Source organism: Anabrus simplex, chromosome 6 (genome assembly GCF_040414725.1).
Source record: "Anabrus simplex isolate iqAnaSimp1 chromosome 6, ASM4041472v1, whole genome shotgun sequence".
Taxonomy (NCBI): domain Eukaryota; kingdom Metazoa; phylum Arthropoda; class Insecta; order Orthoptera; family Tettigoniidae; genus Anabrus; species Anabrus simplex.
The window spans coordinates 51,743,008-51,763,197 of record NC_090270.1 but is presented as its reverse complement, the minus strand read 5'-3'; positions in this window follow the sequence as shown (position 1 = coordinate 51,763,197).

The following is a 20,190-nucleotide window of genomic DNA, read 5'->3' as shown; positions in this document are numbered from 1 at the left end:
CAATCTTCCAATCCCCTCGCAAGGCCCTGATCAGCATAGCAGGTGAGGCCGCCTGGGAGAGGTACTGGTCATCCTCCTAGGCTGTATCCTCCGAGCCGGAGTCTGAAGCTCCAGGACTCTGCCCTTAAGGGGGTAGAGGTGGGATCCCTCGCTGATTATTATGGAAAAACCGACCGTCGAGGGTAAAAAGATAATGAAGAAGAAGAATAAAATAAAGTAGAAATACAGAAACACCAAATAAATTATGATTAATATCTACAAAAGAAATAAAGCTACCGGGCGAGTTAGCTGTGCGCGTAGAGGCGCGCGGCTGTTAGCTTGCATCCGGGAGATAGTAGGTTCGAATCCCACTATCGGCAGCCCTGAAAATGGTTTTCCGTGGTTTCCCATTTTCACACCAGGCAAATGCTTGGGCTGTACCTTAATTAAGGCCACGGACGTTTCCTTCCAACCCCTAGGCCTTTCCTATCCCATCGTCGTCATAAGACCTATCTGTGTCGGTGCGACGTAAAACCCCTAGCAAAAAAAAAAAAAAAGAAATAAAGCTAGTCTTAAACTGACACCAGTTAAAGCAACTGACATTATCATGGAAGGTAAGGCATGAAATATATGTTTGGTAAGAGATGAATTATTGTGGCAATCAGTATGAACAGCACATTAGATCTTAAGTACAAACAGACGCTAGTGATGGCAATTTTTATCCACTTTTCCCTGCATTTTGTTTATCTATGTTTAAATGAAATAAATTTAAATAAAACACTAAAATGAAACACAAACTAACTACGAAATAAGTATACCTTCAGAAATAATTCTTTAACTGAACTCAAAGTGCCCATCATAGTGCGACCATTACTTTAAATATGTGCCTCCTGCAATAATTTTACATGATAATTGTATCTAAGATCAATGTCTAATTGAAAATTGGGAAATTTGTGAACTGTGACGTTACATTTAGTGCACATTCTAAACAGTGGTGAGCTTCTATAAAATACTGTTTTAGAAATCGGAAGAAACAAGAGATGTATGTGTCTTAAACTTCCTTTCCGGTTACTGAACGAGGATTGTTGACAAAAATAACTGCTATGTACTGTTGGTGTCAGGAAGGGCGCCGGGCCGTAAAACAGGGTCAAATCCACATGTGCTACACAGTTGGAACGCGACTCGACAGGTGTAGGATCCGGTAGTAGAGACTCATTTCTATTGCGTTGGAGGCTACTTAACGCCCTCAGGCTATTGCGTTTAAAGTCATTGTCCTATCGACGTGATGGATTAAAATTGAAGGTCAGCACAGAGAAAAGTCATTGATGAATGGAAATGTAATACGTAATAATACAATTTATTTTAAAAAAATCCGTTCTCCACAGATGTGTTGCAGTAATTTCGAACCGGCAAAGGAGAACACTGGTGCTGTTCATTCTAATGAAGGAGACGTCCCTTGGGATGGAGCTGACATGAACAGTGCTCATGTCGAATGGAGTGGCGCACGGAATAACGTCGTTTCCAGAGCGTTGGCTGATGAGTAATTAGTGTCGATTGAAGTAAAATCCCTCCGTCAAGCGACACGTGTGAGAAGTGCAGTAAGTGTGTTTAGTTACTTCATAAGGGACCGATCATTCGACATAGAAATAATGTTTCCCTTCTTGATAGAAATCTATCTTATGCATGGGGTCATCTGAATATTGGGTAAATGGTTAGCTTGCTGGCGTTTGACCAAAGAGTTCCTGGGTTCAAATCTCACTCGGATTGTGGATTTTAACCAAAATTGGTTAATTCGCCTTGCTCGGAAGCTGTGTGTTTTTGATGTCTTCAACATTAGAAATCATCCAATATGGGGCCCGATCCTCACAGACATGCAGGTTCGCCTACTAGGAAAAGACATGCACTAGGCCTCTCACGAGGTCATACCGCAGGGCTAGGATAGGGAGGGATGTGACTGTGGCTTTAATTACGGTACAGCACCAGCGCATCCGAGATTCAGAGCCATGTACCATGTATTTCCATTTCATTTAACAAAGAATTTTATATGGTCTGCTGGTTCGTTTTCTTCCTGTGTGTTTCCCACGATTAATGTATAAGAGCGATTAAAAAGTTTCCGTTCGACGCGTGTGCAACGACCTGACTGCTACTCTTAACGACAAACTACAACGCGCGCAAAACGCCTGTGTTCGCTATTTATGTGACCTACGTTACTATGACCACGTTACACCTGCCTACGACGAACTCGGTTGGGTAAAAGTCAAACAGCGCCTGAATCTTCATGCTTTATGCCTTCTTAATCGAATACTCTCCTCATGCTCACCAGCCTACTTGTACAGTCAATTTCATCACGTCTCATCCAATCACAGCTTCGGAACACGGTCAAAATTTGATACACTCTTATTTATTCCACCTCACCGCACCACACGATACACAAACTCATTTGTTATTTCTTCGGAACGACAATGGAATACTATACTCGTCTCTGTCAGTGGAGCATCACCTGCTAGTTAAGGTAACTTTGTCACTGATACCTGCTAAGTAATAGATGAAGTCCTAAATTGTTATTCGTATGTTACGACAATATTGTAGATTTAGCCTTCTCAAGATATAGACTTTATACATATACCAGGTGGCTCTCGAACCCGTACTTTCTACTTATAAATGCCCCGCATGCACAAATGATGAATGGGATGTCTACCAACTGATTTTCACAGGGGAACTACTGCCAGCGGGCAGGTTACGTCAGAATATGAAGAGATAAGAAACGGAGTGTTGCTCGCAGAATGTTACTCAGCGCTACTGGTATAATGCACCCCTTGCATTACTAAACATCGTTTTAGACCGCATAGTTCTAGGCTGGTGTATGGTGCAGCCGCACTATATTTGCTGTCTGCATATCAGCAATGGCTAGTGTGATCAGTAGTGACGAATACACAGACATTATTGACAATCTGGTCGGAATGCACAGAAGCTCCAAACAGACGTATGCCTTCTATACACGTACTTCACCGAACAGTATTAGTTTTCGTTTCATACAAGCAACTCTTCCATCGAGTGAAATGTCTACACGTGTATAAATTACTAAGTTATTATATTTACTTTTCTGCATCTTTGGCGTGTCTACAAACAGTAGCGGCGATTAGGGGGTGGGGCGAGTAATCACTACATTTTTATTCCACTTTAGCCAGCTGGAGGAATTATTTAAAACAAAACCTGTTTGTACAAACCTTGTTATCTTATCTGCTAATTCCTTCGTTTATTTTCTTTAATTATTAATATAATTCATCATCATCATCATCATCTGTTTACCCTCCAGGTTCGGCTTTTCCCTCTGACTCAGCGAGGGATCCCACCTCTACCGCCTCAAGGGCAGTGTCCTGGAGCTTCAGACTCTTGGTCGGGGGTTACAACTGGGGAGTATGACCAGTACCTCGCCCAGGCGGCCTCACCTGCTTTGGTGAACAGGGGCCTAGTAGGGGGATGGGAAGATTGGAAGGGATAGGCAAGGATGAGGGAAGGAAGCGGCCGTGGCCTTAAGTTAGGTACCATCCCGGCATTCGCCTGGAGGTGAAGTGGGAAACCACGGAAAAACCACTTCGAGGATGGTTGAGGTGGGAATCGAACCCACCTCTACTCAGTTGACCTCCCGAGGCTGAGTTGACCCCGTTCCAGCCCTCGTACTACTTTTCAAATTTCGTGGCAGAGCCGGGAATCGAACCCGGACCTCCGGGGGTGGCAGCTAATCACGCTAACCACTACACCACAGAGGCGGCTATTAATATAATTAATGACGGAAATACGCACAAAATACTGTTCGTCACGGCTAACCAATTTGTATAGTACTACGGCAAGTAATGGAGACTTTGCATATGCTGTGAGGAAGGGTAGTAGGGGTACATTTTTTTTTTTTTTTGCCGAGGTCATGGCCACTGAGTTATAATTCACCCACTCGCCGCGCGCATTCATCAGTTTTGCAGTCGCCTTAGTGTCTGTTAGTTTTTTAGTGAGTATTCAAATATTAAATGATTTTTAATTGCATAATCATGCCGTACTCCTATTTAATTATACCGGGCGAGGTGGCTGTGGGGTTACGGGCGCGCAGCTCTGAGTTTGCACTCAGGAGATAGTAGTTTCGAATCCCACTCTCCGCAGCCCTGAAGATGGTTTTCCGTGGTTTCCCTAATTCACACCAGGCAAGTGCTGGGGCTGTACCTTATTTAAGGCCACGGTCAATTCCTTTCAACGCTTAGCCCTTTCCTGTCTCATCGTTGCCAAAAATCCTATCTATGTCGGTGCGACGTAAAGCCAATTGAAAAAAAAATCGTATTTCACCGGGAGCTCATACCAACGTTCCTAAATTGTTTCTTTGTGTTATATTATTTATTAAGTAAATGCCCCGTAGTATGTTTGTGAGACCTGGTGAAAATTTTATTATACAGCATTGAATCAAAATCTCAAAAAATCTATTATTACGAATAATCCTCGGGGCAGATTAATTACATTTACATATCAAATAACATAATACAAACGAAATAATTTAGTCCGGTGAAAGTAAAGTTGGTGTCCGCCTCTGTGGTGTAGTGGTTAGTGTGATTAGCTACCATCCCCGGAGGCCCGGCTTCTATTCCCAGCACTGCCACGAAATTTGAAAAGTGGTACGAGGGCTGGAACGGGGTCCACTCAGCCTCGGAAGGTCAACTGAGTAGAGGTGGGTTCGATTCCCATCTCAGCAATCCTTGAAGTGGTTTTCTGTGGTTTCCCACTTCTCCTCCAGGCAAATGCCGGGATGGTACCCAACTTAAGGTCACGGCCGTTTCCTTTCCTCTTCCTTGTCTATCCCTTCCAATCTTCCCATCCCCCACCAAGGCCCCTGTTCAGCATAGCAGGTGAGGCCACCTGGGCGAGGTACTGGTCCACCTCCCAAGTTGTATCCCCCACCCAGTGTCTCACACTTCAGTACACTGCCCTTGAGGTGGTAGAGGTGGAATCCCTCGCTGAGTCCGAGGTAAAAGCCAAAACTGGAGGCTAAACAGATGAAGAAAGAAGAAGAAGAAGAAGAAGAAGAAGAAAGTAAAGCTGGTATTCTCTCGCGTTGAAATTACAATTACAATTCAATATATCTTATTTTACAATTGACTTTGCGTCGCACCGTCACAGATAGAACCTATGAAAAGGAATCGGCCGTGGTCATGATTAAGGTACAGCCTCAGAATTTGCCTGGCATGAAAATGGGAAACCACGGAAAACCATCTTCAGGGCTGTCGACAGTGGAATTCGAAACCACTATCTCCCGAGTGCAAGCTCACGGCTGCGCGTCCCTAACCCCACGGCAGCTCGCCCGATACAATTACATAAATGTACGTCATGATTTTGCAATTAAAATCATTTAGTATTTGAATACAGACTAAGAAACTAACAGACAATAAAGAGACTGCCAGACTGAATAATGCGCGCGGCAAGCGGGCGAATTATAACTCAGTGGCCACGACCTCGGCAAAAGATATGTACCCTTACTACCCTTCCTCACAGCACGTGCAAAGTCTCCACTACTTGCCGTAGCGCTATTCAATAAAGGAAAGGTTTAGCATATAAGACAACAAGGCTTGTACAAATAGCTTTAAAAATATAATTCTTAGTTCCAGCTGGCTAAAGTAGAATAAAATGTAATATTTACTCTACGAAGTGGGGGTGGGAGCGACTGTCCCTCCTCACTCCACCCCCTAAGCGCCGCTAATCTTTGTAGACACGCCAAAGATGCAGTAAATTAAATCTAATAATTTATTAATTTATACACATGTAGACATTCAATTCGATAAAAGAGTTGATTGTATGACACAAAAACTAATACTGTTCGGCGAAATGTGTGTGTAGAAGGCGTACGTCTGTTTGGAGCTTCGGTTGCACTCCGACCAGGTTGTCCAACTTAAAATAATGTCTGTGTATTCACCGCTGCTGAACACACTAGTCATTGCCGATATGCGGACAGCAAATATAGTGCGGCTGTACCATACACCTGCCTAGAACTATGCGGTCGAAAACGATGTTTACTAATGCAAGGAGTGCATTATACCAGTAGCGCTGAGTAACATGCTGCGAGCCTTATCTCTTCATATCTCTCTTCATATATATATATAAGGATAATAGAAATTAGCTTATCATGTCATAATTGTGTAAATCATAATCATCATCATCATATTAATAATAACAATCATCATTTCATATTTTTCCTATTTTATTATTACTCTTTATCATAATATTGTATTGTTTAGTAGTTAATAAACTTAACCAAAAAGGGTAAACTGATGAATGTTTTGGAAAATTTAGAAATTTACCTTACACAAAAATGTAATTCTGAATCAAGTTTAAATGAGAAAAGTACAGAAGATAACCCACTGTTTAGGCTAGCATATAATCATTTAAGGAACAAAAAGGAGAAGAAAAGAAGAAAAACTTGATGATCCTAAGTTTGTATAGTGTTCTCATTCAGTTCAACTAAAATTGTATGTATTGATCATTTTTATAATATTTCATAAGTTCTCTTTACTCTTTGATATGATGTATTGGGACACAATACTCCTTCAAATTGTAAAACAAAAGATTGTGTCATTTTGTGTTATTCTTTGATCTAACCACTGATGAAGGGAATGGTTGAGATTTCCCGAAACATGTATGGTTTAATTAATAATGTTTCTTTCATTTAATGAGTGTATTGATCAAGGCGGATTTAAATAAACTATTATAAATAGTTATATTATACATTGTTTAGTAGTTGCAAGATGTTCCAATTGTAAGTCTGTTTATTTTAATTTTGCACATGTAGGCCTAAATACTGTATTTCCTGGTTAGGTAGAAGAAAGGGCCTAATGGCCTTAATCTTGCCAGACAAAATAAATCCATTGTATTGTCTTATACAGTCCTGAATCGGGATGCCAATCAGGCAAAATCGCCGTGAGAACTCAGACGCACGAGGTTGAAGATCCCCGTGTGGTAAAACACCGGGCCCTGCTGCGTGAAGAAGTCCGTAGCCACCTGCACCACATCCTCGTCCAACAGGAAGCGTCGACACTTCAAGCCCTTTTGGAGGGGACCGAAGGTGTGGTAATCGCATGAGGAGAGATCAGGACTATAGGGCGGGTACTCGAGTGTCTCCCACTTAAGTTGGCGTACCTTCTGCGTGACGATCTTTGCGGTGTGGGGACGGAATTGAACTCGGGACCCTATGAACCGAAGTTCACTTGCTGACCATTCAGCCAAGGAGCCAGGCAAACATTCTTCAGCTTATCTCAGGTAGTTGTAGGTCGGTGGAGCCTCCAAAGCTTTCATTTTGCAGGGAGTGAATGCCCTTCCTGATGCTACGTGATCATTCAGATGAAAATTCCAATACAGAATCGAAGAAGAATCGAATCTCTGCCACGCTGGTGGACAGCCAGGAGCTAAGCCACTGCTATAATAACGCCTCAATGCCACATATTGATATGAAGTCCACCAGAAACGTTTTCGTCGTGTTCATTATCCTCTTCTTATGCGTAAAGAAAACCGAACCTTAAATACCTTATACAGTAAGAGTGAGTAAATACCTCACGTAAACATACATTCCTATAGTATGGCACGGCAAGATTCATTTTCCTTCATACATCGGCATAAGAAAATGAACACAACGGAAATTTTTCTGATATACTATTTATACATATGTAGCTGGCGGCGTGACTAGTCTTAGGAAATATAATGGATATTTTTTTTACAACTTGTTTTACGTCACACTAACACAGATAGGTCTTACGGCGACGATGGGAAACCACGAACCATCTTCAGGTCTGCCGACAGTGGGGCTCGAACCCACTATCTCCCGGATGCAAGCTCACAGATGTGCGCCCCTAACCACACGGCCAACTCGCCCTGTAAATAACGGATAGAACGAGCATTGGGAGACACGAGGTTTTCTCATTAGGCCATCGAAGTATATGTTTCCAAAACCAAACCAAATCAAACCCCATGGCGGAAGAGCTCTGGAGGGCCATGGCTCATCAAGCACCCGCTGCTACGCCCGAAGGCATGCAGATTATGAGGTGTCGTGAGGTCAGCACGACGAACCCTCACGGCCGTTATTCTTGGATTTATACACCTGGACCACCATCTCACCGTCAGATAGCTCCTCAATTGTATTCAAGTAAGCGGAGTGGAGCTAGAAGCAGCCTTCATTTCCAGGTAACAATCCTTGACCTGGTGGGGAATGGAACCCGAGGCCTCCAGGTAATAGGCAGGCACCCTACCCCTATAACGGGGGGACGGCTCAAATGTGTGTTCCCATATACCATGCAGGGTTTTCGGAAACAACGTGATCCGGTATATGAGCGTTAGAATATTGGTCATACTGATATGTAATTTGAAAAAAATACGTCGATATCTCGCGCTATTGTCATTTAATCAGCTGCTGATGTTAGCCAATGGGCGACTTCAGATGGTCTTTGTGAGGCGGTGCTGCCAAATCTGCACGTGGATTATCATCGGCTTGTGAGTACCGATAGACGATATAAACTTCTCCAGGGGAGGGACTCCCTGCTGATAGGCACGGCCCATAGCAAGCACGCTGCGGTGGCATTAGCTCAAAACCGCAGTGTGTTAGTGTTTCATGCTCATTTATCGGCATGGCTCTCAATCCCGACCAAGCTACGTGCAGATTTAGCAACACCGCCTCGCAAAGCCCATTTGAATTTCCCCTCGAAGCGATGTGATTGGCTAACTTCAGCAGCTAATAAAATTACAAGGGTGCGAGCTAATAGACGCACTTTTTTCAAATTCCTCATCAGTATGACGAACGCTCTGACGTTCATATACTCGATACACATTGTTCTCGACCACCCTGTATATGAAATTGTTTTCTTCAGTCGTTTTTAAAACTAGGAGCGTGCACAGCACAAGCAAACAGAGTCTGAATTTTCAGTGTGACGTGTGGATCATCTTGTAATACGAGCAGCCGTGTCTCACCCTCATTCTCCATCCCCCATACGCTCATTATCGCGTGAACTATAAAGAGCTGCCTTTATTGTCTTCTCCTCATAATGGACACTCATTGTCTGCTCCACTAGCCATTGTTTTACGAGTATCACTCCTCTCACCCTACTACCACGTTGTAAATGTTCATGTTCAGAACGGTGATCCAAATCTGCCGCCAGTCTTCTAAAACCTGGAACATAATTTTCAACTTTAGCCCAGCTTAAGTTTACATTCGTGTATAATACACTTCCTTTGTTAAGCGCGATGGCTGGTTAGCAAATACTGTGCATCTAAGCCCTTGTTAGAGACCAGGGTGTAATTCTGGAAGCTCTCATGAATAGAATATTATGTGCTATGTTCTCCATAACTGGAGTATATATAAACTCTTAACGATCAGTTCATTAGAGAAAGACACTGCTTTTATAAGTAAAGAAAGAAAAGTCGATGTACATATTTTTGCATAATGGTTGCATATAAAGCCCCTACGAGGTATTTTAATGATATATAAGTATCTTCGTAAACTCGGGCAGAATTTTATTAAATTTTAAAGCTCAGAAAAAAGTAGTAGAGTTTAGCATACGGTATGTTATTTCTATCTAAATAATGCTTTATAATATTTTATATTTCTGGCCTTCAGTTGCTTTAGACTTAAGGATGACACCATGGTATTTGTTGGCAATTCTCAAGACCTTCATATCCTTCTTAACACTATCAAAGGAGTGAACGAGTTCAGACTTAAAACAAATATTCTTCTCCTCCTTCTTCTGCTTCTTGTTTTTCTTTCCATTCTTGGCTTTTTCCCAATTACCTAGGCCTTTCTTTCTTTCTTTATTTATTTAAAATGTACTTTACGTCACACAGACATAGATACTGTAGATCTTATGGCGATAATGGGATAGGAAAGGGATAGGAGTGTGAAGGAATCAGCCGTGGACTTAATTGAGGTACAATCTCGAAAACCACGAAAAGACCATCTTCAGGACGACAATGCAAGCTGATAGCTACTTGCAGGGTAAGGCTTCCCTCAGCCAATCCTGTGTAGAGGATTGTACCTATTATAGAGTGTTTCTGTGGTGGTTTGTAGTGTATTGTGATGTATATATGTCAGGAAGTGTATTAAGGCAAAGAAAAACCCATCTCCCAAGATAGATAAACTGAACAGACGGTATTAAAATCGGAAATTGAACCTGAAGACCTCTGAAAGGAAGCTGACTGTTGACCATTGATCCAAGGTGCCTGACCCATGAAATAATCATTTATGAAACACAGTTCATGATTTACTTAATAGTGCCAGAATCATATGTCGCCAATGATATAAAAAACAACATAAAATACATCCAAATATACACAGTTCTAGCCCTTCAGGCAAGCAACTCAATGTTGAAAACATCCTAGAAATATGAGCTACGAATTATAGGTATATAAAATATGATATGGTAGTAGATTATGTTTATTCCTAAAAATTACCCTGCTTTTCTTAATCATCGTTATCCGTTGGATTAGAATAGCATTTTGCCCTTTAATACCACTACGAGCGCTAGTAGTGTACTTTTGGATGGTTCTGCTGCCACCACCACTCCAGGCTCCCCGGTAGGGGTCACCACCTCATGAAATGTGCTGACTAAGAGTGCATGCTTAACCTCACATGACCTCACTAGGGCGGTTGGCTTAGAGTTCACCCTTAACCTCACATGATGAAACACTGGCTGCGTGTTCAGGCTTATCCTAACAGACCCCGGGTTCGACTATGGGCTTAAGGGGCGTTAACCTTACAAACCCAACTTTGATGCCTAAAAGTGGAAGCTGGAGACAATTGTCAACATGATGATGGCCAAGAGTGTAAGCTTAACCTAACAGGTACGGATTCAACTCCAAGATTAACCTCACAGGCCCAGGGTTGGACCCAAAGGTTAAGGGCGTTAGCTTTAAAGACCCAAATTTGATACCCAGTTATCATTATTAACAACTCCCTAACGCTCATATACCCGTTTTACGCTGATTTCGAACCCCTGTATGTAATACTGTATTCACGATGTAACTTTGATGTAACGACAACAGTTTCAGCGACGTCTCGTCTGTAGCATTAGTTATTCTGTGATACCAAGAACATACAAGGTGGGTGGAAACAACGTGAACCAGATATGTGAACGCAAGAGAGTTGGTCATACTGATAAATAATTTGAAAAATTTCGATCCCTCGTGTCGTTGTCAATCAAGCTGCCAATCAGATCACTTCGCGGGCAAATGCAAACGGGCTTTTCGAGGTGGTGTTCCTAAATGTCTACTTGACTTAATACCGGCTTCAGAGCACCAATCGACGAAAATTATTTAGCCAGCAGCATGATTTGAACATGGACCTCCGATATTACAGCACCGTACTACTAGGGCCCGCCGCACAGCGCCACCTCCTTGGGGTCCCTCATACTCAGTCTCCGATCCCGGAGAATGAGCCAAGCCCGCCGAGGCGAGGGCCTGCTGGAAGGGGCTGGGTCATGACGCCGGGCCTCATTCCTCTCTGCCCGCGCCATGGCCCGGTAAACAGGGCAACTGCGATGGTAAGCCGGGTGGCCCCCCGCGCAGTTGCCGCACACCGGCGCCTACTTAAGTGTTGCGCAGGCCGTGTAGTGGTGATCAGCACCACAGCGATTGCACCTCACTTGGAGCTCACACCTCTCCTGCCGGTGGCCCCACCTTAAACAGCGGAAACACTGCAAGAGCTGTTGAGGGGGACGTTTCGATCTCACCTGATTGCCGCTACCCGGTACGCTACAGCGACACCGTTGTTTGATGCTGATTTCTCGGTATTGCAATTTACAATGCAGAGGAACAAGTATTTTGTTGTTGTTGAAAACTATTCATACTACAGGCGTGAAACTTAACTTCCATTCCTCTTGTTATTTTCTGTTGGAAGTTTTATTCCAGCGGTAGAGGTACAGATCACGCCAGACAACTTAGCACGCTGTTCAAGTGGGCGGGACGGGTCCCGAATGACGAATCCCTGATGCACTGATGCGACGGGTTGATGCACGTATCAGTGCTAACAGATTGCATTTTTAACATTTCATGTAAGAAAGAGTTGGTACATTCTGTTGCAATGCGTTTCCCGTGCACTACAGAGTTCTAACATGGAAATGAAGTGATTTCGGATTCATTTCCATATAACATTTTTTATGAAGGATTTGCCTACCTTACTCTTACACTCTGTATAAATGTTATTTAAGATATCGTGAGGATCCTTTTGAGGCATCTGACGCCGTAGACCTCGTCTAAGACGGTGTTACATTACTTTCCATAACTGGGTTAAAATGGCTATTTATCTCATGGCTTCAGTGCCCAAACCAAACCGGTATAATAATATTACGACCTTCCACCAATCAACAGCTGTATTTCAGGGTAAAATTATCGATTTAATATTATCACACCGACATGAACATTTTCCCTCTATTATCGTACCCATGTGCTCTTGTTTTTATATACCTGCGCCTTGCTTTATCGGAAATACGCAACCCAACTAACTCGTAATCATAGCTAATCTAAAAATATACGTAGGTACTCGCCCCCATGTTTCCTTAGTACAGCCATACCGTTGAGGTTATACTTGAGAATATAGATGAAATCATTAACGTCAATGCTATTTCCATAACGTAAACAATAATGAATGATTAAAGTGATTGGACAAGAAGTGTCCATTAGGTTACAAAGAAATTCCATACGTGCAAGTCATACGCTCTTTGTAGCTAAGGTAGCTAAATCAAGCATGGCTGCTGTTGCGGTTTCGGACTGCTACAAGAAACCTGTTCATTTTCCAGACTGGTACACTTTTTATTTTGCTCTAAGCCGTTTAGTGTGGATGTGATATAGCTACATAACTATTTCTTCCAGTCCGCCACTCTGATGTAGTGGTTAGTGCGATTAGCTGCCACCCCTGGAGGTACGGAATCGATTCCCGGCTCTTCCACGAAATTTGAAAAAGTGGTACGAAGGCTGGAATGGGGCCCACTGAGCCTTGGGAGGTCAACTGAGTAGAGAGGGTTCGATTCCCGCCTCAGCCATCCTCGAAGTGGTTGTCCGTGGTTTACCACTTCTCCTCCAGGCAAATGCCGGGATAGTGCCTAACTTAAAGTCACGGCCACTTCCTTCCCTCTTCTTGTCTATCCCTTCCAATCTTCTCTTCCCCACAAGCCCCTTTTCAGCATAAGAGGTGAGGACGCCTGGCGAGGTACTGGTCCTCCTTCCCAGTTGTATCCTCCGACTCAAAGCCTCATTTTCCAGGACACAGCCCGTGACTCCGTAAAGGTAGGATACTTCTCTGTTCTGAAGGAAAAACCGACCCTGAGGTGTAAGCAGATTAAGAAAGAAAAGAATACCTAGTTGTTCCAACGAGTGAATTTTTACTTAGTCCTGAAAAGGACAATCTTTATCGGATGTTACGTAGTGGGGTGGATAGATAGGTAGGAAGCAGGATTCCCTACAGAAACACGACTTCGAAGAGTTGAAACACAGAAGGGATGCAGAACACTATCGATGATAACACGTTGGGCGCGAATATATTTTTGAATTTCTTTTCCGTGGGCCTAAACTTTACTCCCTTCAAGTGGAGACTCTTTTCCTCCGTGGCCTAGTAGGAAATTCAAAAAACATCGGTGTCCGCTGTGGTGCTCAACGCGTGGGGAAATGTAACGTCGGTTGGGTTGCATAAGACTCAGTAATAACGCGCATGCGGGCCACCCGGTTTATCCATCAGAAATCAAACATCTCTTTGCTGTAATATCAGGGTTCAGTTGTCTTCAGTGATACATTCACATAATTCTTTCTGATACAGTCGGAAGGAGACATTATTGTAGATTGACATACACACAGTTCAAATACAATATATATATATATATATATATATATGTTCGTGATGATAGTCTATATAGATTATAAATACTTACGTATTTGATTTTTGATATGGACGTTCTTTTATTGTTACTTATTTAACTTAGTAGTTATTCCCTAAGTTGTCGCAATTAATATAAATCAAGCTCCAAATTTTCATTAGATAATGTCTGCAGCTCTCTAAATATTATTATGGAAATTCCGTCTCCTTATTTCTACTGTGTTCATCCTTTCTTCCATGCCATCCGATTCTGCACATAAATTTTCATATATTTTGTAAAAAACGGATGATGAGTGTATTGGCACTGTAGAAATAATGGGCGCATGTTATTGTATGTTCCTCACATTTAACATTTAATGTAACATAATTTTAATAATGATACTGTTTTCACGTCCCAGTGACTACTTTGACGATTTTCGGAGGTACCGAGGTACCACTCAGGCAGGAGTGTTTTACGTGCCAGTAAATCTACCGACACGGGGCTGACGTATTTGAGCACCTTCAAATACCACCGTGCTGAGCCAGGGTCGAACCTGCCAAGCTGGGGTCAGGAGGCCAGTGCCTCAACCGTCTGAGCCACTCAGCTCGCCAGACTTAATTATTATTAAATTACACTTCACCTCCCAGGTAGGTACAAACCCTGTTGATGACAACAACAATCATGATATTATAGCTCCATATGTTTCTGTGAAAAGTATTCCTTCAAGGAACTTCAACAATGTCAAGCACTTATTATTGTTTTGTGCGTTTCGACCCTGCCTCTGTCCGGTGTTATTTGAGGGTGCTCAAATGCATCAGCCTCATGTCAGTAAATTTACTGGCACGTAAAAGAACTCCCGCGGAACTAAATCCCGACATCTCGGTGTCTGCGAAAACTGTAAAAAAGATAGTTAGTGGGACGTAAGAACAAATATAGTAATTTAGGGATATCTCGACACGCTAAGCAAAATCCTGTAATTTTGATCATGCTTTATTTGTAAAATATTTCAATTATTTCCAAGGTGATTTTGTACACAGTTAGTTTATGTTTTCTATTATTTACGGCAAAAAATAACATTTCATAAAATGTTAAATTATCAAATAAATAAAGGATGCAATAATGTCCACTTCTCCCGCACTTAGGGAGAACCTGACACTAGGTAGGACCTCCGAATAGTTACGCAACTATTGTACACAGTGGTTAGATATAAACTGTTCATCGTTTCCATTTTCCACACACATCTCGTGGAACCATTTCCTGCATTCCCCACTACATTGGACCCATGCCGCATTACGCTTGTCGTCACATGCTGCGCAGTAATTCTCAGAGCAAAAAAGACTGTTTGAGAAACTAGCTTCCCTGTTGCGCACGCCGAGTTCTCGTTATTTTCCTTCGATTTGAAGGATTCTTTTAATTTTCGCGTTTCCTATTCTTTCAGTTTTCCCGATAATCCTGCGAAGTCACCGTGGTGGTTTGTGGGGGGGGGGGCGGAAGCAACACATCCCTATTCATACAGCTTATGCCTTATCAAGCACATCCGGATCTTTGCAGTGCGTTGAGTGTCCGTCGATTATGAACCGAATCCTGCCCTGAGGTTTGTAACGGTTTAGGTGATCGAGGAATAATGATTCGGACATTTTAACAACTGATCCACTGGGCATTCCTTTTGATTGTATCTTTGCCTTACCCCTTTCATTATAACAAAGGGTGGGATAGGCCTAGAATATTCAATAGCATTACCACACACCATTACTGTTACCGTAGATCCCTTTTCTGCCATGGTGCTGTGAAACACGTTTTTCTTTCCTTTTTCACTGATAATCTTCCCTGATTTAAATATGAGCTGAACACCAGTTTCATTGACATTCAAAATATTACCAGTCTCTTGGAAAACCCAGTCATATCCAACCATTGCCTTTTGGTTTTTAAATATGCTTCTTAACACCATTCCTCTGAGTGTACCTAAAAGCCAGTTCTCGTAAGTCGGTCACTGTTCACCCAAACCCTTTCGAATCGAGATGAAAAAGATGGTTGACTAACTGGTCCTCCATAGCTTTGTCAATCGTTGCTCCTTTTTACAGTTTTCTATTGGTAGATATACCAGATAGAATTCTGGATCTGAGTGTATTCCTTAGAATACTGAAATACTTCGCAGCTGTTGCTAACGTAGTTCCGTTTTCTTTCACGTCCTTAATAGCAGCTGCCATATCTTCTGCATTCCATCGTCCAAGCAGACCTTTGTACACATATATCCGTGGCACCCTCCACCTATAACCATTTGGATGCAAAACTATTAATGCGAAACTTCTACTTTATCATCAGTCTCCAACCTTCGTAATTTGAGTTTAATTTAACACTACAAACATTATTATAAAAATATCGCATTACATATCCTAATACACTACATTGTCATCATTTATTACTCCTACTAAACTGTAGAATTAACGCACCATTAAACCATGTCCCCAAAAATGTCTCCCGGTTTAGAGATTCAGGGAGATCTCGACAGTGTCGTGATCTCCCAGCTTGTCGTGTCTAGATCTCCCCGAGTTTCATTGGCAGGCAAGAGGTCGCAACACTTACCAAGCTGAAGGTTTGGCGATTTGGGAAATGACATCACCGCTTCTCCGAAACTTGCTTAGTGCGCCTAACCTAAAAAATTATTTTAAAAGTATCTCATATCTACCTATTTCGTTACACAACCTACTCATCATATTATAGCAAGTTACTTTTAAATCATATATCACTTACTCACCTTCAATTGTTCATATGCCTTGTATTTATAGTGATAATCTTCAGCTAACAGGGTGCCCATGAGCAGAAAACCATACGGCTTTAGTAAATGTAGCTGCAAGTTTGACCTCTGCAGTAGTGTGGTTACCAGAGGCCAAGGTAAGTAGACTATTATAAGGTAGGCCACTCCCGCCCGTTCAGCCGAGAATTTACCCACACTGCTTTGCGCGCTGTGACGTCATGTGGCGGATAACTCAGGCCCCGGCAGACTTAGGAGTAAGTGAAAAAGGAGGTAACTAGTGAGTGTGTGCGTGAGGAACTAGTGAAAAGGAAGCGTTGTGAGAGAAGCTGTCATCCATGAGTAAAAATAACAGTAATTGTGCAGTTGTAAATTGCAACAATTATGGCCGTAAGACGAGTGGTATAATGTATCATCGTTTCCCTAAAGATGCAATGACACAGAGAGAATGGTTATCGCGGTGCAAGCGTGCCGATGAAATCAGCGTGAACAATGCACGCATATGCTCAGCTCATTTCCTTCCCGAGGATTACGAGCGTGATTTAACACTAGAACGGCCAGAGCGGTCATTTTGACAGTTAGCGAATTTCAAGGTATTTCCACGCTCGTACTTTTTAATGCACGAGGTTGTGCTTTTGTGACTTTTAATCTTTTAGGGTTATGTACATTTACGCCAAAAATTACATCCGTAGTTGATAAGGGAACACCGATATTGTCCCTTATATAACTTGCATAAATTGCTTGTCAAGTGCCTAAATAGGCTTGTAAACAAATTGAGACTGTTATTTTTATCATTTTTCATAAAGGAATTCAATAGCAAGTCCGTCAAAATATTTCATTGTTACCTATTAGAAGTGAGAGAATATGAACAATTATTAATACTTAACAATGGATTGATCTGTATACAATACATCCCAATTGTTAACTATGTGGTTTTAAAATTAATAATTGAACATTCGCATGTTTCGCAGATCCTGGATGCTAGATATATGTCAGTAAGTGGCAGCGGTCAAAATGACCGCCTGTGGCCTTTATAGGTATGAGGAAAGTTCGGCCGTTCTAGTGTTAAAGAATGAGCTGCTCGGTTTACCGCTAAATAAGAAACTAAAAGCAAATGCAGTTCCATCACAGCATTTACCAAATTTGCACGGAGAAGTACGTACAGCTGAATGTGGCACGAATAGCGAAGCAGTCGAAGAGGTAAGGATGTTAAAGATTTTTCTACGTAAGTACTGTTGAACTGATTAACCTTGATTTACAGTATTCATTTGTTAACTTTTATCTTCTCGAATGACTTTTTATATTCATAGGTAGTTATGATTCATCATTTGTTGGTGTAGTAGTAGCAGCGTTATTGACTACTATCCCTGAGGTTCCGGGTTCGATCCCCGATTCCGCCAAGTAATTTAATCTGGCATGGAGGATTGATACAGGGTCTCACCAGCCTCGTGAGGTCAGTCGGTGGATTAGGACACGTAGAACATCATCGGCGTTCAAGTATAAGACCCACGGGGTTACACCTGTTACGTTACTTAGAAGTAGAACAGGAAACCTGGAACTGTGGCAATTATCTACCTTATTTCTTACAAGTTGCTCTTTTTTCGTTTTAGGCTCTACGTGATCGTGTTCAACGGCATCAAAGTAGAGAAGTGCGAAAGAGAGCAATTGCAACCTTGGAGTCTATATCCCCGAAGAAAAGGAAAGTGGACCAAGTCACAAATACAGAGCCCATCTGTGAACTCTCTGATATGAAACTGAAAGACGAAGAAATTAAAAGACTGAAAACCGGGCGAGTCGGCCGTGCGGTTAGGAGATAGTGGGTTCGAACCCCACTGTCGGCAGCCCTGAAAATGGTTTTCCGTGGTTTCCCATTTTCACACCAGGCAAATGCTAGGGCTGTACCTTAATTAAGGCCACGGCCGCTTCCTTCCCATTCCTAGGCCTTTCCTAAACCATCGTCGCCATAAGACCTATCTGTGTCGGTGCGACGTAAAGCAACTAGCAAAAAAAGGACTGAAAACTGAAATACAAGTACAAAAGAAGAAAAAACGCAGTTCAAGAAACTGCCTTAAAAAAGTGTGATGCAGCCCTTAAAAAGGCCAAAGCTGTAAGGCACATGTTGCCAAACAAGAGGAAATTATCCAGAACTCTGAAAGAACGTGTCGTGAGGAAGAAAGTGGAAAGTGTTCTGTCTAAGTGTTTCACTCCCGGACAAATTCGCTGCTGGTTACGAGGCAACAAACGAGTAAGATGGAGCTCCGAGGATATTGCCAACGCACTGAATTGAAAGGCCCTTTCTCGAAAGGCTCATACCTATTTAAGAAAGCGCAACAATCCTTTGCCGTGGCGTGCTATGCTTCAGAATTGGACTAGAAATTTTAAGTGCAATCCGGGTGTTTCGGAAGAAGTTCTTTCAATTTTGAAAGTTAAGGCCCCTACATTTAGCGAGTTAGACAAGAAAACTGTGTTGTGTTTTGACGAAATGAACATAGATGGCCGTATCTGTTATGATGCCTCGGAAGACAGAATTTTAGGACCTCACAGCAATGTTCAAGTTGTGATGATTCGCGGTTTGTGTAAATCTTGGAAGCAACCACTTTATTACGATTTTGATGTGACAATGAACAGCGAATTGCTCCAAGATATAATAATGAGAGTTGAAGATTTAGGGCTACATGTCGTGGCGGTAACGTGTGATATGGGTGAAAGAATTCAAAAGTGTGGAACGAACTCTGCGTCAACACATCAAAAACTTTTTTCATAAATCCAGCGGACAAGGAAAGAAAGATCTGGGTTTTTTATGACGTGCGCCACTTACCGAAGCTCCTTCGAAACCACTTTTTAGATGAGGGGGTAGTTTTGCCCGATGGAACTGAGATAACGAGGAAGATAATTGAGGACGTATTAGATAGCCAGAAAAGTGACTTATCTATTACGCATCACATATCAGAAGCTCACATCAGTGTCACAGGTCGAGCGCGACAGAATGTAAGAATGGCTGCGCGCTTGTTTTCACACCGTACAGCTAAAGCATTGAAGTATGTTCTGGGTAAGGAACGCGAGAGCATTTTCTTTGAATTAGTGAATGATGTTTTCGATGTTCTGAATTCTCGAGTTCCCTTTGACCATGGTACACCTCTCCGTAACGGATTCGGTCTCAATCTTACGAGCCAGGAGAATACATTAAGAAGGTTCATGGACGTTTGCCGTGGCATGCGCTTTGGAAGTAGAAAAGGTTTGTTGCCGTTTCAAAAGGGATTTCTCATCTCCATCACGTCACTTCTGGGACTGTTTCAAGAAATCCGAGAAGAGAATGGAAGATACATCCTAACATCTCGACTAAATCAAGACTGTCTATAAAATCATTTTTCGAGAATTCGAGGTCTTGGTGCCTTTTATAACAACCCTACAGCACGTGAGGTGAAACACAGGATTCGGCTTCTTATCTTAACAGGAAACTCAGGAAGTACATCAGTTGCTGAAGAAAGAAATAGTACTTCTGTGACAGACGTTGAAACATGGGACGAGGAAACAGATGAGGAATTCTTCAAATTCATAAGTAGTGAACTGTGCATTGAAGTAACAGAAGAACGCCCAGCGAATATT